Raw genomic sequence first — 19,458 nt, forward strand, 5'->3', positions numbered from 1 at the left:
TAATATGTATATGTTATCGTATATATTATAAACCATTAAAAACTATGAATCCTAAATGTAAGATAGTTAATAAACCTATAAATGAGACAATTTTAATAGAAAGTAATTTTGATGTGTCAAAAATTACAACTAGAAAAGCTATAAAATGGGAGGAAATAAAATTTCCCCAACACTGGATTTTAGAAAATAATATACCACCTACACCTTTAATAAATAATAATATAGAAAGTATTATACAAACTTCTGATGGCGTTGTTACTATTGAGTTTAACAAAGAAATAGAGCATAATAACGACCTAATAAAACGAACAAGATCTGCAAGATCTTCACATTTATACATATCACCACTAGATTATAACGTAGAAATTCCCTCTACTCGTGCTTCTGTTGATAATAGAAAGATAAACAATTTAAATATACATGATGATATTGTGTATGAAGCGGAGGCATCTACTCCTTCTGAAATGAATTTTACAGTTTAATGGATTTAAAAGAAAAAATAGATTTTAGTCCTGGTTCTCAGGCAAGAAAAATTATTTCAGAAGAATTTTATTCGAATAAATGGATATTTTTTAAAGAATGGTTATTTAAAAATTATTCTAAAGAAGAATTACAAGAAATACAAAATAGATTTTATGAATATTTATCCTCTATAAATCAAATTATACATTTTATTCCTTGGTTTGCTCATACTTTTTTACATAATATTCACAACATAGAAAGAGATTATACTCTATCGGGAGACAAAATAATAACAAGTATATTTCCACCACAAGTCCCTTTTACCATTACAAATAACAATGTTACTATAAAATTTTCGGCTTACCAAAAACTTTTTGAAGAAAAGACTCTTACAATAGATGTTAATCATATTAATAGTATGATTCAACAATTAAATTTCCATAATTTATATTCCATAATATTAGGAGAACAGTTAATGGACTTACATAAAAAATTAGAAAATATAAATTCACCCATTAACAATAAAGATATAATAATACAGAAAAAAGATAAAAAACAACAAATAAATGCTACTATTCAACCCCCACCAAATATTACTGGTTATAAACTTAAAAATTATGATTATATGCTAGATATTCTGCAAGAACAAATGAAGAAATTACAAATTAATACTATAAATAAAGACTCAGATAATGATTCAGATAATACTCAAATAAACAAAATTAACAATTATGATAGCAAATTTGCTAGAAAACCTGTTCAAAGATTATATTATTATCCAAGACCGAGCCCCCAAGATGTCCTACATGAGGAACAAGAATATGAAATTAATAATAGTTATAGTGGTAAAAATGTTTACGAATGGAATTTAGATGGTTATACTGAAAGACAAATATATAACATGATTCATAGAATGTTAATGTATAGTACAATTGCTAAAAATACAGGAAATAGTGATAAACAAGTGGCTAATATGTTAATTGCCGGATTTACTGGCCAATTAAAAGGCTGGTGGGACAATTATGTGGATGAAAAAACACAACAAGCTATTCTTAATACAGTTAAAACAGAAAATGGAATAACCACTCCTAATGTAGTTTATACTCTAACTTGTACCATAATAGAACATTTTACAGGAAGATGGTCAGATAATTCTGAAAATATCCGTACTCTATTAAATGGACTATTTTGTAAAACTCTTACATCTTTTCGATGGTATAAGGACACTTTCTTAAGTAGAGTAATGGAACTTAATGATTGTAATAGTGTTTACTGGAAATCCAAATTCATAGATGGTTTACCAAATCTTTTTGCTGAAAGAGTTAAAAACCAACTAAGAATAGATAATACAATTCCTTATGAAGATTATACGTATGAGAAATTGATAGGAACTTGTATACAGGAAGGTTTAGCCTTATGTAGTGAAATAAAACTAAATTACCAAATTAAAACCCAACATCTTAATGAAAAAAGACAATTGGGAGAATTTTGTGATCAATTCGGAATACAAACTAATAACAATAGGAGGAAACAGAAAAAAGAGTTTCAACAGAAGAAAAAATATTATAAGAGAAAACATAGTGATCCTAATAAAAAAGATAAACATATTAAAAAAAGATTTAATAGAAAAGATTATAAAAAACCCCCTACTTGTTTTTCATGCGGGAAAATGGGACATTATGCTAATAAATGCAGGAATAAAAAAATAAAAAAACAAATTAATAATATGAATATAAGTGAGGATATAAAAATACAATTAATAAATTTGATAGATAATTCGTCAGATGAAGAGGAGCTCTCAGACGAAGATTCTGATATAAACATAATAGAATATGATTCTGATTATTCGTCAAAATCTGAAGAAATTGAATGTAATTGTGATAATTCAGAACAATGTTCATGTAACATAGACCACCAATTATACCTAATACAGTCTCAATTCAAAGATGAATTAACTATAAATGTAATTAGTAATGATATTGCAAACTTATTAAAATAAATAAATGATCCAGAAATCAGGCAAAAAATAATAGAAAATCTAAATACTAAGGAACAGAGTACACAAGAAGAAGGGATATATTCCATGAAAAACGTTCATGATATGTTAAAAGAAAGAAGAAATAAAAATTCCGCTAATACACCTACAGTACAAGATTTACAGCTTGAAATTCAAAACCTAAAACAGGATATATCTAAGATAAAAAATGACCAGCTAATAAGCAATCAAAGAATTAACAAATTAGAAAAATTACAAAATAACCAAGATATTGGTACCAGTAATGACAATTTCCTTCAGTCCATGGAATTGGTAATATCTAGAAAATGGCATGTCACAATTAATTTATTTATTACTTATAATTATCAAAGAAGTTTTGTTGCCCTAATAGATAGTGGTGCAGATTTAAATTGTATAAGAGAAGGTTTAATACCTACTAAATATTTTCAAAAATCAACACATACGTTAAGAGAAGTATCAGGTTCTAAATTAGATATTAGATATAAATTAACAGATGCAAAAATTTGTACAGAAAATGTTTGTATACCTATTAATTTCACGGTAATTAAAAATATGAGTAATAATACTATGATCTTAGGAAATCCCTTTTTAGAGATGATATTACCCCTAACTATTGACAAAGATAAAATCATAGGATCTTATAAGAATCAACCCGTTATACTAAATTTTGTCTCGGACCCTTATTCTATCTGGGTCAATGAGTTGAATTTAAAAAGAAACCAAATAAATTTTCTGAAAGAAGAAATCAGAAATGTTCAAATAGATGAACAACTAGAACAACCTAAGTTACAGGAAAAAATTAGATTTTTAACAAATCAATTCTCTTTGAAAATATGTAATGATCATCCTAATGCTTTTTGGGAAAGGAAAAAACATATAGTTACACTTCCTTATGAGGAAGACTTTAATGAAAAACAGATTCCTACCAAGGCAAGACCTTGTCAAATGAATTTCGAATACTTAAATATATGTAAAAAAGAAATAACTTCCTTATTAAATAAAAAACTAATACAACCTTCCAAATCTCCATGGTCATGCACTGTCTTTTATGTAAATAAACATTCTGAACAAGAAAGGGGAATACCAAGACTAGTTATAAATTATAAACCCCTTAATAAAGTCTTAAAATGGATCAGGTATCCTATTCCTAATAAAAAGGATTTATTAGACCGATTACATGATTCTTTAATATTTTCAAAATTTGATTTAAAATCAGGATATTGGCAAATACAGATTGATAAGAAAGACAGATATAAAACTGCCTTCAATGTTCCTTTTGGACAATATGAATGGAATGTTATGCCATTTGGCCTAAAAAATGCCCCTTCAGAATTCCAAAATATAATGAATGATATATTTAATCCTTATAGCAATTTCATTATTGTATATATAGATGATATCTTAGTCTTTTCAAAGGATATTCAAGAACATTTTGGTCACTTGCATACTTTTGAAAAAATAATAGTAAACAATGGTTTAGTAATATCACAATCTAAAATGTCCTTATTCCAAACAAAGGTAAGATTTTTAGGACATAATATTGAAAAAGGACAAATTATTCCTATACAAAGAAGTATAGACTTTGCTGCGAAATTTCCAGATGAAATAAAGGATAAAACTCAGCTACAAAGATTCTTAGGTAGCCTAAATTATATATCGCCTTTTTATAAAGATTTATCAGCAGATAGTGCAATTTTATACGACAGATTGAAAAAGAATCCTTGTGCTTGGACTAATGATCATACTCAGGCAGTTAAAAGAATAAAAGACAAAGTTAAAAGTCTACCATGTTTATCTTTAGCTAATCCTAATTGGGAAAAAATAGTAGAAACCGATGCCTCTGAAATAGGGTTTGGAGGAATTTTAAAACAAATCCACCCTAACAGTAAGCAAGAATTCTTAGTTAGATTTCATTCTGGAAAATGGACTCCTAGTCAAAAAAATTATTCTACTACTGCTAAAGAAATTTTGGCATTGGTAAAATGTATTCTCAAATTTCAAGATGATTTATATAATCAACATTTTATTATCAAAACAGATTGTCAGGCAGCTAAATTCATGTTTAATAAAGACTTTAAACATGATGTTTACTAGGTGGCAAGCTACATTAGCATGTTTTGATTTTGAAATACAATATAAAAAAGGAAGCGATAATAGTCTTCCTGATTTTTTAACTAGAGAATTCCTAAATGAGTTATCACCAGCTAAGACAGTTATCACATGAAATTACTAATATAAAAAATTTAATTAATAAGGCAGATGTTGAACTGGCTAACTTAGCAAATGAACCATATTCTAGTAAGACAGGAATTAATTTAAGATTGATAGGATTAAGGATCCAACTCAAGAATCTTGAAAACAAACTCTTATTACTCTTAAATTAACATTTCCATTTGCAGGATGAATCCCAATCGCGGAAGAGGCCATCCTTCATATAGAGGTGGTTATCATAGAGGTCGGGGAAATCCTACGGCTTCAAGCAGTTCTTATAAAACTGGAAATTCATCACAAACAAATGATCAATCTCTTCCAGTTCCTGGAAGCCCATTATATGAGGAGTTTAAAGCATTTTTGGAATCAAAAAGGGAAAATACTCCCACTCTCGCTCAAATGATCACAGATGGTGAAACCATCAACGATAATTTTGAATATAAGGAATCACCTCATAGAGATAATATTATTATTTTGGAACATAAAGATATAATGCTTTATTTTGAGAATAATGACGATCCATGGTTTTTAATGACCAGATACTTGGATACAGCGACATACGCTGGATATTCTTACAAACAAAGATTATATTATGAAAATATTTTGAAAATAACCGGATCAGTTGAATTTTCTCATTTTACATCCGGAGGTAATACCAGTGTTTACAATTTTAGTAAAGCTATTATCAAAAAGATCATATCACCTGAGGAATGGGGTTTAAGTACCCTAAAGGAAAAAGAATTTTTAATCCCTCCTTCAAAAATACCAATGAAATTTACATATTGGGATTATATTGAAAGCTTTCATAAAGCCTTTTTATATGAAAATCCTCAGAGAAAGCATACTTGGTTTTTTAAAGTATGTGAAAAGGTTTATAACCAAAACAGAGATATACCAAATTGGTTTACTAATTGGTGGATCTCATACGGCCCGAGTATAGATATCCTCCCTGAGGAACCATTCAGAAAATTATATGGGGAATGGTTACCTGTCTCTCCAAGATACCGAGACCAAGTTATACCCTTGAAATCAGAAGGATTGGAAGTAATATCTTCTATGCATTTTTTCATGGAATTTTCTATTCCTTGGATCTGGAAATGGTCCCCTTATGTGGATTATACCCCCTCTAAATTTCCTTCCCTACAAAGGTCATACTTTACCAAATTTTGGCCTAAAATGCTTCAAAAGAATCCAGAAACAAAAACCCTTAATGCTCAGGAAACAATTGATCATATCAATCAACAAATTAAGAAATACCAAGACCAAAAACTCTTTTCGGAAATAGCCTCCTCAACAGCAGTGACCCCCTCAACTCCTCAAAAAGTTAATTTAACCAAAGAGGAAATGATCAAGTCATTCAGATTATATTGTTCTGAATTAAAAGAAAATCTTAAAAGATTTTCAAAACATGATACAGATGAAGGTTCAAATGAAGATATTCAAGATAATATGTCAGTTGATAACCAAAGCCAAGGCCAATCACCATGCTTAGCAGGGGAATCCCAGCCAGATGATGAAGAAGTTCCAGATGGTGAACTCCCAATTGATTGTATAATTGACATGATTGAGAAGTCAATCACGCAAAGAAAGAATCTTTCAAAAAACAAAAAGACATCACCACAATAGACTATAGGTGACAGGTGGATGGACCAAAATAAAAGAAGAATATATTCTTCAAGAATTATTGAAGACAGAGGAAATTACTCGTCAGACATTATTAAAGCCAGAAGAATCAAACAAAAAGTCATTTCTACTTTTCTTAAAAGTTGTCTGCCAATGCTAAATGTAATAATTTAGGTTTTGTTTGTTTTTGAGTCCTCCTGATCTATTTAAGGAGCCTCTACCTTATGTTTTAGGCAGGCTGAAAGCCAATTTCCTCTTTCTTTCTTGTAATCCCTCCTCTGTAAAAAACATCTCTGCAATAAAAGTCTGAATTATATTTGGAGAAGCAAAGTTTTATTACGGTACAGCAATTTTGGATTCGCCTTTCTGGTCAGTTTACTTTCTTAAACTTAATTCTATTTTCAAGCCTAATGCAAGGCTAACTTGATAATATCACATAGTATTATCATGGAAGCAGTATCATGATCGGCAAATCATTAAAAAAAAAAAAAAAAAAAAAAAAAAAAAAAAAAAAAGTCTGGAATGGAAAAAGGCAAAGTCGTGTTTTAGCCCGCTTTTGTGGCCACTGTGCCGTTTTAGGGCGTTTTACTCATTGACTCGCCTATCTCACCCAACTCTTTTTGTTTTTATTTTTCAAAGTTCTAAAAATCTTGTTATCTGTTTATGGTCCTGCTTGATTTTTATGGTCCTTTATATATTAATAAATATTACTTTATTAGATTATTAATTCCCTTTAGTTAATTTTTTAATTCGGTTTTATTGTATTAATTCCTTTTTTTTGGACAACACCATCACCATCCTAATTTATATTAAAAAATCACATCCATCCCACCACTATCAAACATAAACAGGGTCAAGAATCACACGTTGGGTTATTAAAAAAACAAAAAAACTAAAATGACTACAAAGAATAACAACGTAAAATTAACTTGAAAAACAATAAACTAAAAGCAACCTAATCGACATTCTATTTGGATTTTAATTGATTTGTGTTTGATTATTGTAACGCCCGTCTTTCTAGGCTAGACATTAATATTGACATAATAGTCTAGGTTAACCTTTGTAACTCATTTTGGAAGAAATGAAAAGGAATTATGTGAATATTATGTGTTTTATGCTTAATTACTAGGATTTAATTAATTAAGAATAAAAATGAGCGTCGAAAATAAATATTAGATAAAGCCGATATTTATTAAGAAAGTTGTAGTGGTCGTGACTAGGATTACGGATATATAAAGAATACCGAAATCCGAGTTATAACGAAGAAGTTATGACATGTCGAAGTTTCGCGACAAAACCGGCACGGTGCCGAATGACGTAAAAAGTGAGTTTTTGATAAACTACTTTTTAGCCTTAGTGATCTAAACGAAAGTCGTAGTGTTCGTTAAACCGAGAGTATGTATAAAAAGAACGTCCAAATCTGACTTCGTATGAGGAAGTTATGATTTTTCTAAGTTTCAGCTTAGCAGTAGACAGCTAAAAACTCGAATTTTAGATCGAGTGGTTTTTAGCCGACACAACCTAAACAAGAATCGAAGGTCTCGTCAATAGTAGTACAACGGTAAAAAGACAGACGAAAACGGACGTCGGATGTAGAAGTTATGAATTTTTAACGAATTTCCTATCCCGGTCTGTTAAAAATAATAATATAAAAATTAAAGTCAAAATTAGCCGACGAAGTCTAAACGAAAGTTGTAGAGCGTAATTTTACCTACGCGTGCATATAAAGAACGTCAAAAACGGAGCCCGTATGCGAAAGTTATGGATTTTAGAAGATTGGGGCACAATTTTCGAGAATATTCGCATGGATAAGCTTCATCCGGACCAGCCACGTCACCCTCGCTCCGAGCTGGCCACGTATCCGAAGCAGCTGCGTCATCCGAGTCGTGGCACGTCCGAGGAGCGACGTGTGTCGCACAGGTGTCCAAAGCCGATGACGTGTCCGAAGCGCTGGCACCTCGCATGCGCGCCACCTGTCCGAGCCACGTGTCTTCGCCTCCTGCTGCCTCGTGCCCTTGCTGCTGACTCACTCCTCTCGGCCGACCTTCGGACCTCCCCTATAAATACAAGGCTTGCGAGCCTTCTCGGGTAATTTTGAGAAATTGCCATTTTTCACCCCTTTTTCAATATTTTCACTATTTTGACATCCCCCGAAGCCCCGGTACCAATTATAGCACCCGAAACACGTCCCGAAGTTCCCGAGAAGCCCGAAAAATTTATCTTTTCGGTTTCGAAGCCCAACCCTCGCAGAGCCCGGTTTCTCAAGAAAACTCCCGGTTTTATTAGAAACGATCGTTTTAGGAAACGAAGTGCTGCCCGATTATCATTAAATCATGTGAGTGTATAGTCACTTTCACCTTACACATATATATGAAGTATTTTCTTTAAAATACATGCTATGTGTAATTATATTAATTGTTTATTTAAGGTGACTGTTGAATAGATGTTTTATACAAGTTTTAAACTGGATATGTATTTTTATCTACAAATATGCTGGGTAAAACATGGGTAGATGAATTAGATGATGTGTGATGAAATAAAAATTGATGAGAGGTATCGATGTTTAAGATGATCTAGTCATCTAGCAGAGTATAAACAACGACCACAGACTACTTTAGATAGTCCAGTGGAACGTTAACAGATTCGTAACCGGTAGGTATGTTTGAACTATATGTTCATAAGGTGTTCTCGAACTATATGTTCATTAGGTGTTTTTGAACCATGTGTTCATCCAATAGTTTTTCTTTTTGACACTATTACGTGTCGGGGTACGGGAGCGTACGGGAGTACTTTATTAGTATTTTCTCTATACTTTTTATTTTGAAGAGCTTTGGAGTCTTCGTTTATTTTATGAAGTGATCGGACGAGCTTCATGAGTCAACGTTTCCGTTCACAATGTCGGATAGGGTGAGTCTGGGGGTAAAATGCCTCACGATATTCAGACCACTGCCTAGGCAAAGTTCGATGCTGGATAGGGTGAGTCTGGGGGTTACATACCTCACGATATTCAGACCACTGCCTAGGCAAAGTTCGATGCTGGATAGGGTGAGTCTGGGGGTAAATTACCTCACGATATTCGGACCACGACTAGGCATTGATAACTACCCCTGACTTAATTGTCTTGTGGTTCTTTCTTTTACGAACACAGGTTCGTGGTTAAACTTATTCCATTCGTTTGATGTCTTTTTCGATCCTCGTTTGCTGCTAGGGAATTTCCGAAGCAATTTCGTTAGTTGGTTGTCCATATCAATCCTTTAGGCTAGATCTAGTAAGATCACTGTATAGGATCAGTATGTGGGGATCGACGTTTGTTAGTGCTTGTAGTATAAAACTTGGGCAGCGATGGACTCCGTGCCTATTCCTTAGGATGAATCCTTAGGAACGAGTGATAGTTGATTCTTAGGGTAAATCCTTAAGAAATAAATAAGATAATGGGGATTGGGTAATTGGGTTGATTGTTTGATGTTTAAGCATAATAAATTTATTTATTGTGGGTTGAAAACCCTATATGCTCACCAGGCTCCCAAGCCTGACCCACTCAGTTTGTTTGTATCACAGGTATCGATACGAAGTTACTTTACACTGAGAGATTAAAAGAGATGTAGATCACTAGTGTAAGTGAATGTAAGTTCTGTTTATGCTTATGTTTCTGTATTGACGATGACATCCCAATGGTTTAAGTGAATAAAATACATTTCTTCGGAAATGATTTGATAAGATAATTATCATGTTTTTATGGGAACAAATTCCGCAACATCTTTTAAAAGGATTACTCTGATTTTATTTTAAAAAGCATAAATTAAATCGGTCTTTTCTGGCCGTGAAATTGGGGATGTCACAATTACATTGTATGATAATTTGTATTTGTATTTTAAATGATTACTGTGTAATTTTGATTTTGTATGACAATTTGTATGTTTATATAATTACCAGTTTATAACTCGTGCGAACCAAAAGTTACAAAATTGATTAAACTTTCAAAATAAAAAGAAAAAATTATTAATCAATTACTTTAAATTAATTATTAATTAAAAAATATTTTTTAGTTATATAAAATTATAATCGTTGATTTAAATAAATACGTGAAATTATATCACTTTATAATTTATATTAACTTTATTTTAATTTTTATTCTAATGTTTTTAGTTTAATGTAATTAGAATAGAAAATTTAAAATTTAAAATAAAAATCAATAGATTGTCAAATAATATGACATTAATTAGAATGTCTAATAAAATGACACATAGCAAAATGAAAATTTTCAAGTTAGATGGGAGACAAAAGGGCAACGGAATGGATAGAAGTCCGGCGAAGAAAGACACCGATGATGAGAGACCCAAAAGAAGAAACGACGTACTTTGTGACTAATGTACCAGAAGAAGCCAGGAAGAATGAACTTTGGAAGATCCACTCCAAGTATGGGAATCTCACAGATGTATATATAGGATTAAAGAAAAGGAGAAATGGACAGAACTATGTGTTCCTAAGATTCAGAGGGATTAAAGACACCAAACAACTCGAAAACCGACTGGCCGGGATTAAATATAAAGGGAGGATCCTAGTGGTGAACTTGGCCATGTATGGAAGGAAAGAGGCCTTACACAAGCGCAACACAGTTTGGAAACAGGAGCAACCCTTCGACAGACATATCTCAAGAACTGGGATGAGGGATCGAAGAACTTTCGCAGAAGTGGCCCGACCTATACAAGATCGAAGATGGCGCCAACCCACCCTCCTCAGCCGACAGCACCGCCTCCACCCCCAACCTCCTGCATCAAGAACAAGAAAACTATTGGCTTAGTAAAACCAAACTCATCGGTGAGGCAATATCGCTAACCCATCTTTGTCACCTCCCAAAACTGCAATTTATCAAACAAGAGCCAACCATTGAGATAAAATACCTAGGAGGACTGAAGGTTCTCCTCATTTTTGATAACTCAAAGGACACAAAGGAATTCATGGGAAACGACCGCATATGGAAAGAGAACCTCAAATGGGAGAAGTATGGGGACGACTTGGAACTCAGCTTCGAGAGGGTCGGTTGGATAAGAATAATGGGGTTGCCATTAAAACTCTGGGGAGACCATAACTTTGTTACAATCACTGGTCGATATGGGAAAACAATTTCCCCTTTCGATGATGTTTATCATCGTGGTGATTTATCATATGTAAAGGTGGGTATATTAACGACGATGTGTGATCGGATTAATGAGGAGATTACTATGGCCACGGAAGATAAGTTATTCAAGTCGATATCGTAGAGTTTGATGAGGATTGGTTTCCCTTCCGGTTTGATCCTACAAAAAACAAGTATGAAGGAGCTAGTGACATGGCGGAGGATGATAAGGAAGGGGTATCGGATACTTGGATGGCTAGTGTAGAAGATTAGCAAGAAGAAGGTGAAATACTCCCAGACAACAATGGTGATGGCCCAAACTCAAACAGAAATGAAGACCCCCAGGTGCCGGAAGTTCAGGCGGTGATCCGTGACCCAGATAGTACAACGGTAACACAATCTCCGACGGTTTAAGCTCAACAACCACTTACTGGGATTCGCATGTCATCGGCTAGCGAGAAAGGCCCAGAGAATGTCCCAACCCAAGATGTGGAGACGGCTCCTGGAACCAGGAGGAAATTAATGCTGAAGGATGCAGGAGGGAATACCCCACATCAGGTGTTGTGGAAAGTGAATACACGCACACTCCTAATTAGGGGTGTTAATCAGGTAAATTTTTTGGGTTTCGGGTAATTCAGATTTTTCATGTAAAAAACATACTTGTTACCCAACCCGAATTAAATTCGGGTAATTCGGGTTTGGGTAATTCAGGTAGTAGGTCAGGTTTGGGTAATTTGGGTATTACCCAAAAATAAATGTAATGAAGTAAATTTGTCGTGCTCTATTAATCTTATTTGTATAAACTAGTGAGGCATAAACGAAGTTACTTAAACTTTGAACATTAAGATTTTTTAGTCAATAATACTTGAGATATCAAGTAATCTTTCACAAAAATAATACCATTTACAAGAAACGAAAATGCAAAAAGCCAATACCCTATTTTCGAAATCATTTACAAGAAAATCACTTACTTTGAAGTTTGAAATCTAAATCGGTGAGTGTTGGTGACGAATTGATGACCGGTGACGACAAGTTGAGTTAAGTTTGAATTCTACTGGAGATGTCACTTTGTCTTCGTAGGGTTCGATACTTTGATGGAAGACTCGAGAAACTGACAACGGTTTTTTTTAAATCAATGATCGGGAATGAGGGTAAAGTCATAAACAACATATGGATAAGTGTGGATATTACCCAACGGTCCCTTTATTTTTTAAATAAATTGGGTATCTCGAGTATACCCAAAACCCTGTACATATACCCTCTACCCGGTCTAAAAAAAATCGGTAACTCGAATACCCGAAAATATATACCCGATTTACCCGAATTCAAAAATGGGTCGGGTCGGGTAATCGGGTATTGGGTATTTTCAACAAGCCTACTCCTAATACAACGCCTGCACTTAAGTCTAATGGGCTAATAAATGACTTGGTGCCACGTGGTTGCTTTGGGCCTTTTCCGTCACAGTTCAATTTAGCCCAAACTGTGGAGATTGACCCAATTATCAATTTGGTGGGTTCAACTAGCAGAAAAAGAAGATGCACTGAGACGGACGATTCCTTTTTCTCTTCATTCTCAATCTCTCCGCTAACATTCCTGATGGATCCGACCCCTAACGCTTCGTCACACATTCAACGTCCCAAGAGTACCGTCGGCGGTCTCCCTCACGCCCCCATCCCACCTCCCCTTATCTCAATAGAAGTGTTGATGATAACAATGAAGTCGTCGAAAGTGAATGCAACTCTTCTAACTTGGAAGCCGTGAAGACAGTAGAAGTTGGGAAGGAAATCGGATTTGAAATCGAGCTTGGGAATCCTGTTTACGGGAAGTAATGGGTGAAATCGGAGAGCACATCGGTCCCCAATGAATTGCCTAAGCCTAAATGTTAGGGGCATAGGTGAGGTCCACAAAATCACCTGGGTAAGACGTCTCAAGAACCAACATGATATCTCCTTTATGGGCCTCCAAGAAACAAAATTACTTGATTCTGAAAACATTGATCTAGTGGGCTGTTGGGGATCAATGGATTTTGGATATTCGGTCGTACATGCGACTGGTAGATCGGGAGGTATAGTAAGTATTTGGGACAACCAATTATATACGGTGGATGAGGTGATTAAAACTAAACACTAGCTGATTACCATCGGTGCTTGGTCTGGAATCCAAGGAGCGATTGTATTCGCTAACATATATGGACCACAATCACAGGTTGAGAAACGAAAACTATGGGATGATTTGCTACACATTAGGAATGAAAAGTACGACACATGGATTGTAATGGGGGACTTTAAAACTGTGCGCATACCAGATGAGAGATATAATTTGCAATTTTGTTCATCCATAACTTTTGCATTCAATCGATTCATTGAAGATGCAGAGCTCCGAGATCTTCAAATGGGTGGACATCGATACACCTACTTCTGTCAGACGGAATTAAAGATGAGCAAGCTTGACCGTATCTTGGTATGTTCTAAATTTATTGGCAGGTTCCCCTCAGTATCTGTAACGGCCCTCCCACGTGAATTATCATACCATTGTCTGGTCCTCCTTCAAACTTCTTCTCAGGACTTTGGTAAACCCCCTTTTAGATTTTTCAATTCATGGATGAATCGTGATGGATTTGATCAGCTTGTGCTCCAAAATTGATCGACCTTAAAAGGGTATGGCAGCCCAGATAGTTACCTATTGGTGAAACTAAAATTCGTGAAAAATACAATCAAGAATTGGCGCGTCACTGAATACCATCAGGAGACAATGGAACTTAAAAACTTGAAACAAAGGGTACACGAACTTGACGTGGCAGCAGAAACCCGGAACTTAAATATCAAATGGTACATGAAAAAAGATCAGGATTCCAGAAAATTACGGACTTAGAGAGGATGGTGGCCCTTGACCTACGACAGAAAGCAAAAATAAAATGGGTGGTCGATGGTGATGAAAACACCCGCTTCTACCATGGGCACGTAAATAACAAAAAAAAAATAAGAACCAAATACATGGCCTGATAATTGATGGCGATTGGAACACAGAGGTGAAGTCGATAAAAAAGGAGGTATTCAACTTTTACAACAAGAAGTTCTAGGAGAAATGGCCTTCAAGACCAAAACTAGTCAATCACCGATTCCGTTCACTAGACTCTGATGTTAGCAATTCTCTGGAATCTCCCTTCTCTCTTGAAGAAGTCAAAAGTGTCGTCTGGGCATGTGGGAACGAAAAGGCCCCGGGGCCATATGGATTTAGCTTTACATTCATTAAAAAGTAATGGAATATTTTGCAAGAGGAGATATTATCATGTGCAAAGTACTTTGAGACTTATAAGCGACTCAATATGGGCTGCAACTCATCCTTCATTACCTTGGTGTCAAAAGTCAAAGACCCACTTAAACTTGGAGACTTCCCTCCGATCAGCCTAATAGGGTGCATCTACAAAATCATTGTGAAAACCTTAGCTAACCGTCTAAAAAAGGTCATTGGGCATAACATCAACGAAGTACAATCGGCGTTTGTGGAAGAAAGAAACATTCTAGACGGGCCATTAATAGTTAACGAATTGTGTTCATGGGAAAAAAGGTGAAAAAATGAATTCTCTTATTCAAAGTGGATTTTGACAAGGCTTTTGATTCGATAAATTGGGAGTATCTTGACTCTATATTGAATCAAATGGGATATGGTGAGAAATGGCGTCGATGGATCAAAGGGTGCCTTGAATCGACTAGAGCATCCGTCATTGTGAACGGGTCACCCACGGAGGAAATCACAATGGGGATAGGTGTTAGACAGGGGGACCCTTTGTCCCTTTTTCTTTTTCATAATTGCAATGGAAAGACTCAATATGGCTATGAAATCGGCATGTGAAAAAGGTATTTTCAAAGGGGTGAAAATCTCTCCCATCTATTATATGCGGACGACGCCCTTTTTGTGGGCGAATGGAGCAAAGGTAATATAAAGAATCTGGCACGGATCCTCTGGGGTTTTCAGGTGTCATCCGGCCTCAAAGTAAATTTCTAGAAGGCTCGGGTGTTCGGTATAGGTGCAAGCTCGCATGAGGTGGCTAGATGGGCGGCTCCGCTTGGATGTGAACCAGCAACGCTTTCGTTCACTTATCTTGGTGTACCGGTTGGAGGCAACATGAATTTAAAAAAGCATTGGAAACCGGTGATTGACAAGTTTCACGCAAAGCTGCCATCATGGAAGGTGAAAACACTATCATTCGGGGGACGACTGACATTAATCAAAGTTGTGATGGGAAATATCTCAACCTTCTACTTCTCACTATTTGTTGCTCCTGGTTGAGTTACAAACACACTTGAGTGCATCCGGAGACGGTTCTTATGGGGAGGAAGTGATGAAAAAAGAAAGTACATTGGGTGTCTTGGGAGAAGGTCAAAGCTCCAAAGGATAAGGGTGGATTGGATGTGGGATCATTGCGAGCGCTAAACCTCTCCTTAATCACGAAGTGGTGGTGGAGGCTTCCAGCGGATCCGTTGCATCCGTGGGCCCGAGTTATTAGAGGAATACATAATCTTAGAAAAAAGCCTTCAAGTATCATCTCAAAAAAAAAATCTATCACAAATGTATGGAACAATGTAGCTGGAATCAAGGAAGACCTCAAGGGCATGGGAATAAAAATTAATGAAGTGATAATGAAACATGTAGGAAAAGGTGATGATACATTGTTTTGACTCAATCATTGGATTGGGGTAAACCCTTTAAAATTGTTATTCCCAACAATATATCAACTGGAAAGTAGATAAACATGTAAGATTGAAGACATAGTACACATGAGAGGCCGATGGTGGAATTGGATCTCGATCCCATCATCAGCTGAGCATAGTTTAGCAGGTGCAGAAACTGCACTTGCTATCCTCTCTTCTCGAATCCTTCCAACCCAATGCGTCGACGGATCGATGGAAGTGTGGGATTTCGTCAAGACGGAATCTTCTATGTCGATGTTCTGAGAAGATTGACATAAAAGTCTTATGCTTCATATGGAGGGCATATGAAGGATAGAATCTCATCATTAAGTGAGCTTGCAAAGAAGGGTTTACACACGGGTCCTTCAACTTGTACCTACTGTTTGTAGGTTGAAGACATGTCTCATTCTCATCAAATGCCCATTGCATTGGATTTTTCATTGGTGTAGCATCCCAACACTCAATTCATGACAATTCTTAGCATAATTGAGTATGCCAGAGGCTGGGGAAACTGTCAAAGGTTGAGGAAGAATCTAATCATCGTTTATAGATCATTATGATGGTTATGGAAGGCAAGATGTGATCGGGTAATTAAAAACCTCCGTACTACCCCAGCTATAACTGGAGGATATTATAAAGTTTCATGTCTTCACATGGATAAAATACCATAAGCCAAATTGTAATTACAAATGGGTTGAGTGTGGTATGTAGGGATTAGATTTAGAACCGGAAAACCGGACCGGAACCGGAATCGAACAGGAACCGGAACAGTTAGAATCGGAATATGTAAAACCGGTCAGGGTCCCAGGTTTAAAGAATGGCTTTATCCGGGTTCCGGGTAATACGGGTTTCGGGTCATTCGGGTCCGGGTAAACCGGGTTTAAGAACCGGAACCTTGCTAGGAACCGGAACCGGTTTCTATGAAAAGTTTAAAACATGCATATCTCATTCGTTTGAATTCGGATTGGCATGAGGTTTTTTTTAGAATGTAGTTTATAGTTTGTACATGATTTTAGAATACAATTTTGTCATTTTTGGGTTTATATTCATTGACTTACAGTCTCTCAAAGTCGGAATATCAAAGCTGAAAGTTTTATGTTTTTAAGCTTTTTTGTATTTTGTGATAGTTTTAAAACATGCATATCTCATTCGTTTGAAGTCGGATTGACATGAGATTTTTTTCCAGATTGTAGTTTACAGTTTGTACATTATTTTAGACTATAATTTTGTAATTTTTGGGTTTATATTCATTGACATATAGTCTTTCAAAATCTGGATATCAAAGTTAGAAATTTTATGTTTTTTAGTTTTCTTTGTATTCTGTGATAGTTTTAAAACGGGCATATTTAATTGGTTTGATATTTAATGACTTACATTCCCCCGAAGTTGGATATGAAAGTTGAAAATTTTCAAAGTTCAACCACTAAGTAATTACCAAAAAATTCCGGTTTTTCTGGGTTTTTCGGTTCTAGACCCATTTTACCCGATTCCATCCGACCCACTTTGATATTTCTGAGTTTTTCCAATTCCAGAGCCACTTTATCCGGTACCTTAACCGGAACCGATTCCTATATACCGATCCGATTTCCGATGCTACAAAATCTCGTAACCGGTTCCCGGGTCCGAGTCTACCTGCCCCGGTTTGGACCCACTCTCATTCCTAGTGGCATGTGTGCACTTTTGATTGTTTCCTGATTATGAACTTTGTTCGTTTCTTCGCACCCTCTAATTACTTGCTAGGCGAGTGCTTGTTTTACTATATTTGTCAATTCCAAAAAAAAAAATTCAAATTTCATGATGTAACTAGAAAGTTTTCCCGGCGTTGCCGGGGTCAGAAAATATTGCTTTGTCAAGTAAAATAACATGTTGGTTGCTTTTTGTCCGTTAATATGAGGTAATTTGGTCTTTTCAGGTAGTAGGAACTGAATTTGTCACCATGGGTAAACCATATGGACTATTTATGTAATTTTGGCGGCGGTAGTGGTGGTGATGGCAAATAGTGGGTGAGTTTATAGTATTAATAAAACCAAAAAGAGAATGTTAAATCTCGCAAACCACAGGGACCAATCATATAATTTTGTCCACCAATAATAATAATAATAAAGGACCATTTCTCTCAAAAGACTAAATACTAATAATATGCAATAATGAAAAATTCAAACCAAAGTAAAATGATTGTTTGTGAACAAAATCATAAAAATGAAGTGTCAATGTTAAAAGTTGAAAGACAAATGTTAAAAGTTGAAAGACAAAAAAGATGTCTGTTAAAATCTTTCATAACTATAATATATATATATATATATATTATAATAATACATTTTTGGTATGTGTTGCAGGTGCATTTATAATAGACAGAGATTGATGATCTTGAAGATCAAAACAACAATGTCATGGTATTCAATCATTATATGTAATAGCAGACTTACATTGGTAAAGGAGTATCTTTGGCCAAAAGAACGATTTCATACATTCTTCTTCATCTAAACGTCAACATTTAGTTTAATGAGAAAAACATCAAAACAAAGTTTTCTAAAATTTGCAAGCAAACGACTGTTTCAGTCCGAATGAACTGGTAATCCCATGAAATTAGAATTCCATAACAGTTAAAGACTGATGGTTGATGTAAGTCCATTAGCATTCAAAGCTGTTCATAGCCCGAAGGCTCTACTGCTTTGCCAAGATGGACTAGAAACATACACACCCCTAGGAATAACCAAGAACCCTAAAGCCAAATCCGCTTCAAATTATGTATAGAAACAGTGTTTCTGCCCGAATGACTCGGAACTCCTACATAACTAGAAGTCCAAGAACAGTTAAAGACAGAAATTCGATATTAGTCCATTAGCATTCAAAGCAGTTCATAGGCAAAAGCCTCATATGCTTTGCCAAGATGGACTAATTAACAACATATTCGCAAAAATCAATGACAATACAAAGATAAAAAAACGTACACATATATAATTGTAAATACTGTGGATCTGAGATGGAGATTTAGCCAAAAGGGGATTGATGAAGAAAAAACACGCTTTGAAATGAGAAATAATGAAGCAGAAGACGATGATCCAACAATTATCGCCGCCATGGGTATACGTATGTGAGGGTTTGAAAGAGGTGTATAGAAAGGGTTTTTTGGACCGGGTATTTATGGAACACGTCGGTAGGTTTAGGGGTCTCGTGATCTCGTCTCAGTTGAGATTGGGCCAAAAAATTGGCCCACGATATAATGAAACTTGGTCAAATTGGTGGAGTAGATGGTTAAACTTTTTAGTGTATAGTATTTTGAAATATTGATTAAACTATAAAAGGGATTATTTGTTTATTAGGTTAAAAACCGTGTA

General features: G+C 35.1%; 1 long non-coding RNA gene across 1 annotated transcript; it reads right to left on the minus strand.

Moving 5' to 3' along the window:
• Positions 1 to 1,034: 1,034 nt before the first annotated feature.
• LOC145136070 (uncharacterized) lies at positions 1,035 to 19,065 on the minus strand. Its single transcript, XR_013720211.1, has 3 exons — positions 18,547 to 19,065; positions 1,218 to 1,264; positions 1,035 to 1,099 (listed from the first exon to the last, which is right to left on the minus strand). It is a non-coding gene; the product is annotated as an uncharacterized LOC145136070 (long non-coding RNA).
• Between the last annotated feature and the right edge of the window lie 393 nt (positions 19,066 to 19,458).

Source organism: Lactuca virosa, chromosome 9 (assembly GCF_052849685.1).
Source record: "Lactuca virosa cultivar CGN04683 chromosome 9, Lactuca_virosa_CGN04683_v6, whole genome shotgun sequence".
NCBI lineage: Eukaryota > Viridiplantae > Streptophyta > Magnoliopsida > Asterales > Asteraceae > Lactuca > Lactuca virosa.